A 14,317-nucleotide genomic window follows, 5' to 3' on the forward strand; every position below is an offset into this window, starting at 1 on the left:
CTTACATATAGTCATGCTTATTGGGAAGTGTACAGAGGTTTTCAGAGGGATTTTTTTGGTTGGGGGAGGGGTTGACAAGAGGGGGATGTGTTGGGGGAACTTCCCATCGAGGAATTTGTCATGGGGAAGAAAATTTCCATGAAGGGAGCCTAGGATTTTCTAGTATTATTTAAAAAAAATAAAAAAATAAATATGAAAGTTTTTTTCAACTGGAAGTAAGGAGCAGCATTAAAACTAAAAATGGACAGTGATTCAGGGGTCATTCTTAATGAATTGGGACAAAATTTAATCTCTAGTGTAAAGAGGTTAAGTATTGACAAGCGGGTGAACCCCTTATATGTGTAATAAAAACATGAGATTACAAAAGTTCGCTACGTAAGCTAATTTATAAGTTACGTTTATCTTTTTCCAATAAAAACATTCATAAAAAATTAAAGTTCTAGTTGCCTTTTTAAGTAACCAAAAAATAACCAAAAGTAACACTAAGGTCCTAGGGCCTTGGCAATTAAAAAAACGAACGAAGATTAACTTTAAAATACTTGGCATTAGGGTCAGTTTTCACTCATCATGCAATACTAACTAATGAGGTCATTGATATAAAAACAAGTGTAATTTGAGCTGAAAGCTGATATGGCACTTAAGAGAGAATTTCCAGTTCCCGGTTACCAGTTACCAGATCGGGTCCAAATTCAAAACTGACTTAAAATTGGTTTGATTTTTTGGATCAGGGAAATGATTCTTTCTAAGTTAATTTTATCCAGTCGCTGATATGCCTGCCAAGTTTCATCCTCCTAGCTTGTCTAAAAGTGCCCAAAGTAACAAAACGGAGACAGACAGGTAGACCAACATGATGATTGCTAAATGGCACTTAGCATGCTCAAGTGCTGTAAAAATATTCAGTAACAATTTATATTCTAACCTTTTAACTTTTATTTTTCATCTTTCAGATAGTTCTGCTGTCATAATTTTATGGACAGTGATCAATGTAAACTCTCGTGGATACTGAAATAACTAAATGTATATACAAAAATATGCTCATTCGCATGCAACAAAGGTTGAGCATCTGAATCACTACATATTTGTTCTACATATTGCGGTATCAGTTAAGGAGCACAAACATTCGAGAATAGAGGAACAAATATGCAAGGAGAAATCTGCTCCCAACCTCATATAAAAATTGGCTAAAGTTGACATTCTTTATCATTTGTTCCTGTGCGAGAATTTCAAAAAATGGGGCGTTCCTTAAGAGGTGGGCTCTTGAGGGAGAAACGCTCTCAGATGTTGCCAAAGAGTGGATCAGCATCTGTGAAGGACAAGAAGCCCCGGAAGTGGTACAGGCAAATGCTTTTCCTCAGTGAGCATGTTTCCACAACAACTACATAGTGAAACTTCGAGTTACCAATTAGGGTAAGTAAATTCAGCAGCTTGTTAATTAGTAAATATTACGTCAAGGTTGGAAATTATGCCCTACTTTAGACTTCGTACCATGATAATAAACCTGAAGGAAATTTTTATTTAATTCTGATTAAACACGTCTGGTAAATTCCAGTGGGACCCAATGCAATGGTATTTTGCTATGAATATTTCTTGCAACTGTTGTTTAAATCCGATACTCCTTTTAAAAAACAAGCAAACACACTGAAAGACTTAGTGTTCTGCTTAACTAAAATTTTAACTTAAATTTTAACTTAACTTTAATTTTACTTAAGGTCTTCATATCATTTGCTTCAACTTTCATTTAAATCTGGCACTCCTTTCACTAATATGCTGTGAAACAAAATTTAAAACCCCATTTTCCTCTCCCTTTTTGATCTAGGATCTGGATCACAGAACTTCATATGTATCTTGGTATTAAACACATTTGTTCTAAATCAAACAGTTCGTGGTAACAAACTGTAGTAAGGAGCGACCCGGCTCAATAGTAAACAAAATTCTAAAAATCGTAATTTTGATGCTAAAAGGTACATCAAAAGAATCAGATTTTTATGCTGATTTTAAATATATAAGTTTCATCAAATTTAGTCTTTGTATCAAAAGTTACGAGCCTGAGAAAATTTACCTTATTTTGGAAATTAGGGAGGAACACCCCCTAAAATTCATAGAATTTTAACGAATAGACAGCATCGCATTCAGTGTATCAGAGAACCCAATAGCAAAAATTTCAAGCTCCTATCTATGAAAATGTGGAATTTCATATTTTTTGCTCATGGGTGCGTGTTTATTTGTTTGTTTTTTTACCCAGGGGCCATCGTATCGACTAAGTGGTCCTAGATTGTCACAAGAGGGCTCATTCTAATGGAAATGAAAAGTTGTAGTGCCCTTTTTAAGTAACCAAAAAACTGGAGGGCACCTAGGCCCCCTCCCACGCTCATTTTTTCCCAAAGTCAACGGATCAAAATTTTGAGATAGCCATTTTGTTCCGCATAGTCGAAAACCATAATAACTATGTCTTTGGGGATGACTTACTCTCCGACAGTCCTGGGGGAGGGGCTGCAAGTTACTAACTTGGACCAGTATTTACATGCAGTAATGGTTATTGGGAAGTGTACAGACGTTTTTAGGGCGATTCTTTTGGTTTGGGGGTTTGAGTTGAGGGGAGGGGGTGACGTGGGAGGATCTTTCCTTGGAGGAATATGTCATGGGGGAAGAGAAACTCAACGAAAAGGGCGGAGGAGTTTCTTGCATTACTATAAAAAAACGATGAAAAAATAAACATGAAAAAGTTTTTTCAGTTGAAAGTAAGGAGTAGCATTAAAACTTAAACAGAACAGAGATTATTACCGTATATGAGGTGTTCATGTCCTCATATAGTAGTAAGTAGTTGAAATTACTAAAAATACTTTAGCATAAAGAGCGAGGTATTTAGGAGGAGATAAAAACATTGCTCTTTATGCTAAAGTATTTTTAGTAATTTCAACTACTTATTCTACAGCCTTTCAGATTCAGGGGTCATTCTTAAAGAATTGGGACAAATCTTAAGATTTAGTATAAAGATCAAGGTATTAACGAGGGGACAAACCCCCTCATATACATAATAAAAATATAAGACTATAAAAGTTTGTTACGTAAGTTAATTCTTAAGTTAAGTATATCAAACAGTTCGTGGTAACGAACTGTAGTAAGGAGCGACCCGGCTCAATAGTAAACGAAACTCTAATAAACAGAATTTCGATACTAAAAGATATATCAAAAGAATCGGATTTTTATGCTGATTTTAAATATATAAGTTTCATCAAATTTAGTCTTTGTCATCAAAAGTTACGAGCCTGAGAAAATTTGCCTTATTTTGGAAAATAGGGGGTAACACCCCCTAAAAGTCATAGGATCTTAACGAAAATTACACCATCGCATTCAGCGTATCAGAGAACACTATACACAAAATTCCAAGGTCCAATCTACAAAAATGTGGAATTTCGTATTTTTTGCCAGAAGACAAATCACGGGTGCGTGTTTATTTGTTTTTTGTTTTTTTTTTCCCAGGGGTCATCGTATCGACCAAGTGGTCCTAGAGTGTTGCAAGAGGGCTCATTCTAACGGAAATGAAAAGTTCTAGTGCCCTTTTTAAGTGACCAAAAAAATTGGAGGGCACCTAGGCCCCCTCCCACGCTCATGTTTTCCCCAAAGTCAACGGATCAAAATTTTGAGATAGCCATTTTGTTCCGCATAGTCGAAAACCATAATAACTATGTCTTTGGGGATGACTTACCCCCCACAGTCCCTGGGGGAGGGGCTGCAAGTTACAAACTTTGACCAATGTTTACATACAGTAATGGTTACTGGGAAGTGTACCGATGTTATCAGGGGGATTTTTTTGGTTTGGGTGTGGGGTTCAGGGGAGGGGGCTATATGGGAGGATCTTTCCTTGGAGGAGTATTTCATGGGGGAAGAGAAATTCAATGAAAAGGGCGCAGGACTTTCTAGCATTACTATAAAAAAAACAATGAAAATATAAACATGAAAAAGTTTTTTCAATTGAAAGTAAGAAGAAGTATTAAAACTTAAAACGAACAGAGATTATTACGCATATGAAGGGTTCTAAAAATACTTTAGCATAAAGAGCAAGGTATTTAGGAGGAGATAAATACTTCGCTCTTTATGCTAAATTTTTTTTAAATAATTTCAACTATTTATTCTACGGCCTTTCTGATTCAGGGGTCATGCTTAAAGAATTGGGATAAAACGTAACGTAAGCTACGTAAGTTATGTACGTTTGTTACGTAAGTTAATTCTTAAGTTACGTTTTTTTTTACTAATAAAAACGTTCGTTAAAAATTAAAAGATCTAGTTGCCTTTTTGAGTAGCCGAAAAATTGGAAGGCAACTAGACCTCCTTCCCCGCCCCTTATTTCTCAAAATCGTCTGATCAAAACTAAGAGAAAGCCATTTAGCCAAAAAAATAATTAATATGCAAATTTCATTTTAGTAATTTATGTACGGAGAGCCAAAATCAGACATGCATTAATTCAAAAACTTTCAGAAATTAAATAAAAAAAACAAGTTTTTTTAAATGAAAGTAAGGAGCGACATTAAAACTTAAAACGAACAGAAATTACTCCGTATATGAAAGGGGCTTTTCCTCCTCGACACCCCGCTCCTTGCGCTAAAGTTTGATTCTTTCTCGCAACTCTACTTTTTAAAACAATAAAAAACTTTAGCGTAAGGAGCGGGGTGTCGAGGAGGAAAAGCCCCTCTCATATACGGAGTAATTTCTGTTCGTTTTAAGTTTTAATGTCGCTCCTTACTTTCATTTAAAAAAACTTTGTTTTTTTTATTTAATCTTTTACTAACGAGAACGTTCGTTAAAAATTAAAAGTTCTAGTTACATTTTTAAGCAACCGAAAAATTGGAGGACAACTACATCTCCTTCCCCACCCCTTATATCTCAAAATCATCTGATCAAAATTGAGAGAAAGCCATTTAGCCAAAAAAAAATTAGTATGCAAATTTCATTTTAATAATTTTCGTGCGGAGAGCCAAAATCAAACATGCATTAATTCAAAAACGTTCAGAGATAAAATAAAAAACTAGTTTTTTTTTTACTGAAAGTAAGGAGTGACATTAAAACTTAAAACGAACAGAAATTACTCCGTATATGAAATGGGTTTTCCCCTCCGCAATCCCTCGCTCCTTACGATAAAGTTTGACTCTTTGCCACAATTCTAATTTTTAAAATAATTAGAAAGTTTAGCGTAAAGAGCGAGGCGTTGAGGAGGGGACAAATCTTTTCTTATACGGAGTAATTTCTGTTCGTTTTAAGTTTTAATGTCGATCCTTACTTTCGAAAGTAAAACAGTTCAAAATAGGGATGAAACCTTTTTATTGACAGTGAACAGATACAAAAATTAACTGGATATTTCGAACACATATACAGTGTTCATCATCAGCAGTAAAACTAAAAGACAGGAATAAAGCCAAACAAAATTTATATCTAATAAACTAATTACATATAGTTTATTGCTCTTATTTTTTTCAATGCAACAGCGGAAGCCAGTCTCCTTGACCTTTTTGGTTCCGGTTCATTAGGTTTATCTGACATATTATGTGGACATAGGTCATAGCTTTTAGGTGATGTGATATTTACTTTATTTGAACTTAGTAAATTATCATAAATTGAATTCAATCCAAATTCACCTGTATCTCTGTTTATGGAATTATTCTTGAAACTTTTTTTTTAATTTCGATTGTTTCCCTAAAAACTTGCTTTAAACCTTGGTCCCTAGAAATCAAAGAAACATTTCAAACAAAATAAAATGATTTGGAAAATTAAAGATATGTTCCGAGAGGGCCGACGTGAAATCTTCAGGTTTGGTATTTTGCTTTAAATACGATGAAATAGAATTATGATGTTGTAGCAATCTCATTTTTAAATTCTTGTTAGTACGTCCCACATAAGAGCTTCCACAAGTACATGGGATTTTATAAACCCCACTTTGTTGCTCTACGGAAGTTCGATCCTTTCCAGAATTTAAAAAACTAGCCAAAGTATTACTACCTCTTAAAGCTACCTTTAAGCCATTATTTCGTAAAATTCTTTTTTGATGATGATGAACACTGTATATGTGTTCGAAATATCCAGTTAATTTTTGTATCTGTTCACTGTCAATAAAAAGGTTTCATCCCTATTTTGAACTGTTTTACTTTCGTCATGGAAAGGCAGTGTGGTCTTCAAAGTTATCTATATTCTTACTTTCAGTTAAAATAACTAGTTTTTTTATTTAATTTTCATTCAAAGCCATCAATCCACTGATTAATTATTCTAATTATGGCGAAAAACTCAACTTTTTTAACGCTTAAAACACCCTTCCTCTCGCCCTATTTGAGCTAGTCATCTTGGAACTTGAGACTTGGAATGTTCTGTCATGTTGGACATATTTTCTCCAATTCTTAATCAAAGTTACAACTCCATAAGTTAGAATTAACTAAACCGATACTTAAACTTTTTCAACGTTTAAATCTGACTCTTCCTCACCCTACTTGAGCTAGAGTCTTCATTTCATAACTAGATGTGTCACAATGCAAGGCATATCTGGTTTAATTTCCTTACAAATCTGCAAACGCTTTTAAGAGGTATACCAAGAGAGAATTCGTTTTATTCAACTCTTAAAACTCCCTCCACTTCGCCTTGCTGAGCTAGGGTTTTCATCTTACAGCTTGAGATGGACCATTGATTTGCACATCTTTGGTCAAATTTTCATTCAATTCCAACTGCCAGTTCACCTGTTATATTCAGTTACACAGACGCACAGGAGACAGAACTTGCACTGTCTAAGGTATCCAAGTCAGCTATTGCATCTTAGAAATACCCTTAGAGTTAACTCTACCCCCTTTTCAGCTGCCCTGCCAATATACAAGGGGGAGGGAAATGAGAATTCATTAGGTGGCTTATGTTTCTTTACGTTTTAAGATAGTACAAACCCACTCTGCGTTCTGGTCCATGTCAATGACTGGATAAAGCTGTGATTAAATATTCCCATTCTGGATAGCAGCTAATTACGGGCAAGAAAGATGTAAAATGCAAGAAGGTATTCAGAATGTATGGAAGGATGAATATATTTACAAAGCTGAAAGTCTGAAACTCCTTAGTATACCATTGATCATTATTTTCTGAGGATTGCTGATGCTATATCGAATGTGATATTACGTGTTCCAACCACTCGTAATGGTGTGATATATGGGGCTAAAGACTGTGAGATTAGCCTGAAATATATTTTTGGCTGGGTCATTGAAAGATGATTTCTTTTTCAAGTTTTTTTTTATGTCTTATGTTTTTGCTAGTGTCTGCTGTACTACTGCGTTGTTTTTTTTTGTACTTTGAAGACAAAGATGAAAAGTTAAGAGCAAACTGATCAATGGCTATCTGCTGCATAGGTGAATAGGTCATTTAGATATAATTTTAATCCTTTTAAGGTTGAAGTTAGGTCAGGCGGAGGGATCCAAGAGAAAGGGGAACCCGAAGACATTGTCATAGATGCAGATGGTGTCCAGGTCCAGTTAGACTCTGGGGAAGAACTTATCCTATCTTGATTGAATCCACAGATGGCAGGCCATCGTCAGGTGCATCCACTGAGCCCAGGCCCCCATCCAAAAGAGAAAGAAAACTTCGCAGGGAGAATGTTCAAAGTTAGAATTCGAAAGAGATTTGATCGGTATTGTTGGAAAGGAGTAAGACCCAGACGAGATGTTTCGTATCGGTCTTGCTGGAGATATTAGAAAACTAAGTGACGAAAGGAAGCCTTTGTCAAATTTAAAATTCAGGAACTTCTTTTCAAAGTGTCTACTAATCGGATCTGTCTTGACTGATGGCGGTGTTCTGTCGTGTATTCTTTTCAAGCTAACTTTTTACTATATTTGAATTGAAAGCTTCTTTTTATTTCTGGGGACCAAGAAACATCAGGTTTATTAGTTGGAGTTTACGATATATCATGGTATCTGTTACCACGTTCATGCAGATACTGAGTATCTAGCTAATATGCGTTACCATACCTGGTATCCTGACTGTAGTTTCTAAGAAAGTCGCAAGACCCTATCATTTCGTCAGATTGACTAGAAAGCAGTTTGGTGCTATTGATTTGGGTAAATCATTTTAGGTGACTTCTAAATAGCATAGATTTGGCAATTTCCTTTTGTGTAAAGTAAATGTTGCATCAGATACCATATTAAATCTATAACCAACAAAATACAGATTCTTTTAGCGCGATATCAAATACTGTAGTTTCTGCAAAAGCGCAGCTTGAACAAGTTGACCGACAGAACTTTTTGCACCATTAACCAGCATTTGACTCTGTCGTTTGCTTATATTTTGCTGCTTCAGATCAATTAGTATGATACAAAAAAGAAGGAATGAGATAAGAAACACTGAAAGGAACAGGAGAAATGATGCTCTGTGCATCTAACCAAGAACAGAACTATGTACATAAACATGCCTACTGAAAATGGAGAGACTAAGCATGGAAGTACTATCCAAACAGGTACTCTTCCTGCCATGATAGGGCACCCTGCCTTGGATGGAATCCGATAAATTTCGTCCTTATTGCCGTGGGAGTAGCTGCGTAATTGTTTGATCACTGACGTTGCTGCCGCTGAAGCCAGCTATCAGACACCAGGGTTCTCCAGGTTCCAGGGATACTCACCCTGTTTCCACTCTGGGCATCTATAAAGTTACTTGGACGATACTGCGATTCCTCGCTCACTACGAAATTGTGCAAGCAGAAGCAAGTTTTGACTGTTGAATCATTTGTTTCTAGTTTGCTATCAATAGGTGTGTAAAATACGCCAGCGTGAAGCTCAGATTCCCAATGTGTTTTCTACAACCAAGCAAGCTGGAGACAAACGGTAATTGTAGACTCTTTTCTGCCTGTCAGCTACACTCAAGCCACCTGAAAATGGTGTCATTATGTTCATTTTCGAAAGGAATGCCTCGTCAGCTAAGAAAACATGTTGTAAGATGGTGCCATTAGGAATGGGCTTAGGCTCAGGAGTTTCAATTGTTCCGTTCAGAATGGCGCCTCCAAACGATGACCTGGCTAACATGCTTGCGTCACCAGCACTACCCTCTGCTCCAACATCTACAACCGAAACTTTAAGTCAGCATCAACAAGTGAAATCAGTACAACATTGAAAAATTCCTTGTGACAGAAATACTTAGAGCCCCTGTTTTTTGGGCATCTCTACTTGATGTATTTTCCATGAATTGCTCCTATGCAATTTGGAAAGTTCCATCGCCTCATAAACTTGTCAGCGACACTCTGGAAGGTGGATTGGATAAGTGGCTTCAAGCACTGGCTTTTCATTTCAGTCCAAATGGTCTTTGTCGTTTCTGCCACTATAAGAGTCGCTGTCGAACGGCTATTCAATTACTGATAGGACAAAGATCTCTTGGACTCCCCTGTAGCAAAATGCCTGATCGTCAGTGTAAGTCTCTCAGCTGCTGAAATAGGTCTCCTCCAATTGGTATGTTTTCTCTCAATCTTACTTTCAGCAATTGCTAAGACTTTCTTGAATTTTGTAGGGGTCATTCTAAGGTATTCGGAAAACCATTCTGGATCTTCCTTTTCTAGATACTGCACCAATTTGCTGAAGGCGCCATTTGTTTCTCTTTTCTTAAGGACTGTTCTGACCCACCACCTCCGTGTAGCTTGTTTTGCACTTCCATATAGCTGCTCCTATAAGAAACAAAGAATATAAACAAAGGTCTCTATTAAAAGTAAACTGGAACATTTCTCGGATAGTGAACATTTTCTAGCCTCTGACAAGAAGAGTGAAAAAGGAAACACTTATAATTGTTGCAAAATAGCAAGGGACAAACTACAATTCTTTTCAAATCCGTTATTTTTCCTTATCGTTTTTCTGTAGATGAAGATATTCTGAGCCTTTTATAGCATAGCCTGTACCCAGCTTTGTTAGTTATGTAGACTGGGATGTAAAGCAGTAACTTACTTTTCAGACTTAAGAGACTTGCTAATATTTAGAAAAAGCTACATGCAACCTGATCGAAATAAGGATTTTATTTTAGAGTATCAAAGAGAAGCCTATAGGTATATTCTAAATAAAGTAAAGGCATATTAAAAAGTACAAGAACCTACAAGAACAGGTTCATAGAATACCATTGAAGTTGTAAAGTAACCAGAAAGTAGCGAAAATTAAGATAAAAAAGAACTGAGAAAAAGATTAACTAAAAACTATGAAAATTGCAGGTACAGTACTAAGTGCATTCAGCAAGTAATATTAGCAAACTAATAAGATAATAGCTGCACATTTTTTCTCTCTTGCTTGTTAAACTGACAAGTCCATTTAGCAACAGTTGTGCACCAGGCTCTTTAGATGATTCTTCTGACCAGGGAAATCCCATAGAGGAGTAAATTATTTCGTATCTAGGAGAATCTGATTTGGAAGGAAAACCTTTGAATATCTCTGTCTAGAAAACGGTAAGTCCTGTTACCTATTCTATGGAACTGTAACAGGGTGATGGAGGTGTCAGTGATCAAGTTAATATTTTCTTAGGGTCTGTAGAACCAGTGGGGTTCACAATTTTTTCTTGATGACCACTTTTTTGATAGGCGATAATTCCAGGGACTGATGGCCCATCCTTCAATTTTCCAATTCTTTTTGATCTCGCTAAGAACTGATGTCCTGGTCTAGGTGACCTCTCTTTGAACTGATAACCCAGTCTGGGTCATCAGTCCATAGAGAGGTTACCCAGATTTAGAAAATAGGGCATCATTCTATATACTAATCACCCTTATTCCAGACTAGGTCATCACTCCATTGAAAGATCACCCAGATTTGGGAAATTGAAGGATGGGCCATCAATCCCTAGAATAATAGCCTGTTAAATAAGTAGTTACCCAGAAAAACTTTTGGACCTGACTGTCTAGAGCTGAAATATTTCTATTTTCCAGGTTCTTTCTTCCCTATCATACAAGATTCTCCAAAAAACTGGTGACCCAAATTTGGTTATATATCCTACGTAAACCTAAAAGCAATACCTTACCTGCTTTCTTCGCTTACTCAGCAGATAAAGTGCAATAGCCTTTTTTCTGAATTTGGCTTGACACTCTCATTGCTTCAGTTTGAGAACCTGATTTGAATTCTTCTAGAGTTTGTCGCAGCGATGCGAAAGTCTTTGTTTCCTCCTGAACCTCCCTCCAATTCTGTCGTACGTCTGTTCCGCCAGTAAAAATCGTGTCAGGATTGACGAAACAGCGGAAACCTAGTGTAACCATTCTAAATTGAGCCACGATTACCAAAACTCCACAACTACACATGGAGGTCTTTTTCGTTAGAAATTTAATTTCCTGTTTTTTTTTTCTAGTTTGCTACGATATACATGGTTGTGCAAGTTTCTATTTTTAAGTAAGATTTTTTGTAGGTGTCCTTAGCACTTTAAATATAGCTATGGTTGAATCTAAAATTTTGCTAAATCTCCATTCTAGAATCAAATCTTCCAGAGTAGGTTTTTGTCCCAAATGAAATAGATTTCTAAAGGAGAAAAATTACTTTAAAAATTAGTTTATTTTTAACTATAAAAGAAAAAAGAAAGAAAAAAACACACCAACTCAAAAATCCAATTACAATACAATCAGAAATCAATAAAACACAATTTTTTCAACTGAAAGTAAGGAGCAACAGTAAAACTTCAAAACAAATTGAAGTTATTATTTTTATGAGGTGGCTTTCTTATTACCAACCCCTTCGTCTTTTCGCTAAAGTAACGCATTTTTTCCAATTTCTGAAGAGGCATTAAAAAAAACAAAAAACAAGAGAAGCATTAATCATTCTTGTTCGTTTTAATGCTGCTCCGCTCTTTCAATTGAAGAAAAATTTAGTTTTTTTAAGGCAAACTCAACAACAAAAGATATTTCCACGGAATAGACTGAGGATTTCACCATTACTTTTGTCACAGAAAAAACAGTTGAAAAGGAAACCTGCTTTACAAAACATTGTAAAAACTCGAAATTAAAAATCTGTTTGAAGCAGCTTTAAAATTTTCCCTTTATAACTAGCAAACATAAACAAAATAAGAATAAAAATAGAGGACATGGTTAACAATGCCGACATTCTACAAACTCAAATCAATTAACTAAGCTGAAAGGTTAATTCAAATCATTGGTAAAAACTTGGGTAATTATGACTTGTATGTTGTTAGTTTTATTTTCTACAGATAATCCAATTGTTATGATTTTGTTGTTGGGGTTAGGTGGCACAAAATACCTTCAAATAATCTTGCATAAGAATTGGTCTTCTTATAAGGAAACACTAAGAAGGTGACATGCTAGAACAGATGAAAGACAATTTTATTTTTTTTACGCTTTTTTGACAATTAATCTCTGATTTCTCTTCCCCCCTAATGGTGTTCATAGCCATTAATAGACTATTCAATTAAGGCTATGTAATAAGTTACTAAATAATATTCAAGAACAGATAAAATGAAAGAAGCGTAAGAATAATGGTTAAAAAATAGCAGCTGTAAATTATAAAGAAACAATTTCATCCATTAAATTATAAAAAAAATTTCAGTACAGAATCATGGCTCTTAATAAGGAATAGCCATATTATATTGAAAAGAACATTAAAAACCTGAAAACATTCAAATTAGTTTTAAATCTTAACAGAATCATGAAACAATAACGCATAGCCTAAATTATATATTTCCCATGCATTTTCTTTTTGTAGAAATTGTCAATGTTGATTAAGTTTAAGGGTATTGGTCTTAAACAAAAGAATTATGTAGGGTAAAGGCAGCGAAGACGGTGCAATTTTGGAACCACTGTCGAAAATATCCTTCAAAACAGGATAACTCCTGCTAGCTAATATTATGTTGACGAAACTCTGTTCCAAGTGTTGAAAATTCTTGTCAGATGTAATAGAATATCAGATTGACTAAAAATGTTCCTTCAGTTGAATTGAAATGTAGATATAGGCTTCTATTATGATATTCATTTCTTTTGAGAATGTATTTTATTAACCTTGTCGAAATTTTCGATATGCAGCAACATGCCATGTTGAAATATATATGTGACTCTCTCGAAACTTTACTGAACATGCAAAACAGTTGAGCAACAATTTTTGTCGAAATTTAAGCGTCCTCTGGTGAAAACAGAGTCGTCGAATTAATGGGCACTTTCTCAACAACGAGATATTTTTATTATTATTTGTAATAATATTTGACATGAAGAAACATAAATATTTTTTTTTGATCGTAGTATTATTGATTTTATGCTAGAAGCTAGATTTTTTCTCTTATTTGAAGAATTGCCGTTTGATCTTATACTATGCTTATATTTGCTTATATATATTTGCTTATATTATGCTTATATATACTATGCTTATATTACATTGATTCATTTATCATGAATAAATTTGAAGTTGACCCTCTCTAAGTAAATTTTATTAATGTTTTCTTTAAAATTGATCCCAAGCTGTAAAACACTATTCTCTCTGAACCCCTCCATAATTAGCGTGGAATTTCTCAAGAAACCTTATTACGACCACTCTTATATGTAGTTGATTAATAAGATTGGTAAGATTCCTTCAAAAGTGTTAATATGTCACCTGTTAATCCTTGAAGTAGGTCACAGAACTATCAAAAATGTGTATCTACCCCATCAAAATCTATCCTTATCAAAAATGAAGTATCTACTGCATCAAAATCTTACCCATGTTTTGAGTTGTATTTAAGGATGTAAACTATTAGAGCTAATAGCCCCTCAAGTGCGTGTTGTGTATGGTTTACCATACACACACACTATTGCATCAGATCCAGGTCTAATAGTTTACATCCAAGAACATGCTAGTCCAAGCAATTCACGCCAATGTGGCAATATATAGCCCACCCCATGGCCCCCAAGTGATACATTATATAATTCCAAAGACATTTTCACCAAAAATTTTCATGATAACAATAGGATATAAATCCAATGAATTGTGTTTTTTCACACGCCATCCCTCCGTGATACACCTTGTCAATTCTCACTTCCATATCACAGTAAGACTGCTCCTCATCATTCCTGAGACATTTTCTGGAAATTTTCATGATAAAATATGATCTAACTCCAATGACTCATTTTTTTTGCAAGCCACTCCTTCTTGATGCACCATGTCAATCCACGCCGCATGGAAACACTACGATGAACAATCTGGAACTTTATTGCTCCTCAGTCATCATTACTTAGACATTTTCAACATTTTACTTCGGAAAAATTTGATTCAAGTTCAATGGTTCATGTTTTCAAAAACCAACCCTCCGTGATGCACCATCACAATTTTCTCCACCTTGTCACACTACGATTGACCATCTGACACTCTCTGACACCCATTCA

The 14,317-nt window shown here is 35.2% G+C and overlaps 1 long non-coding RNA gene across 1 annotated transcript in view; it reads left to right on the plus strand.

The window, feature by feature from the left end:
• Positions 1-14,317, plus strand: part of LOC136027513 (uncharacterized) — a 46,820-nt gene that overhangs the window by 10,191 nt on the left and 22,312 nt on the right. Inside the window, exon 2 of the long non-coding RNA XR_010617615.1 lies at positions 948-1,407. This is a non-coding gene — a long non-coding RNA (uncharacterized LOC136027513). The remainder of the gene's footprint in view (positions 1-947; positions 1,408-14,317) is intronic.

This window comes from Artemia franciscana, chromosome 5, assembly GCF_032884065.1.
Source record: "Artemia franciscana chromosome 5, ASM3288406v1, whole genome shotgun sequence".
Classification (NCBI taxonomy): domain Eukaryota; kingdom Metazoa; phylum Arthropoda; class Branchiopoda; order Anostraca; family Artemiidae; genus Artemia; species Artemia franciscana.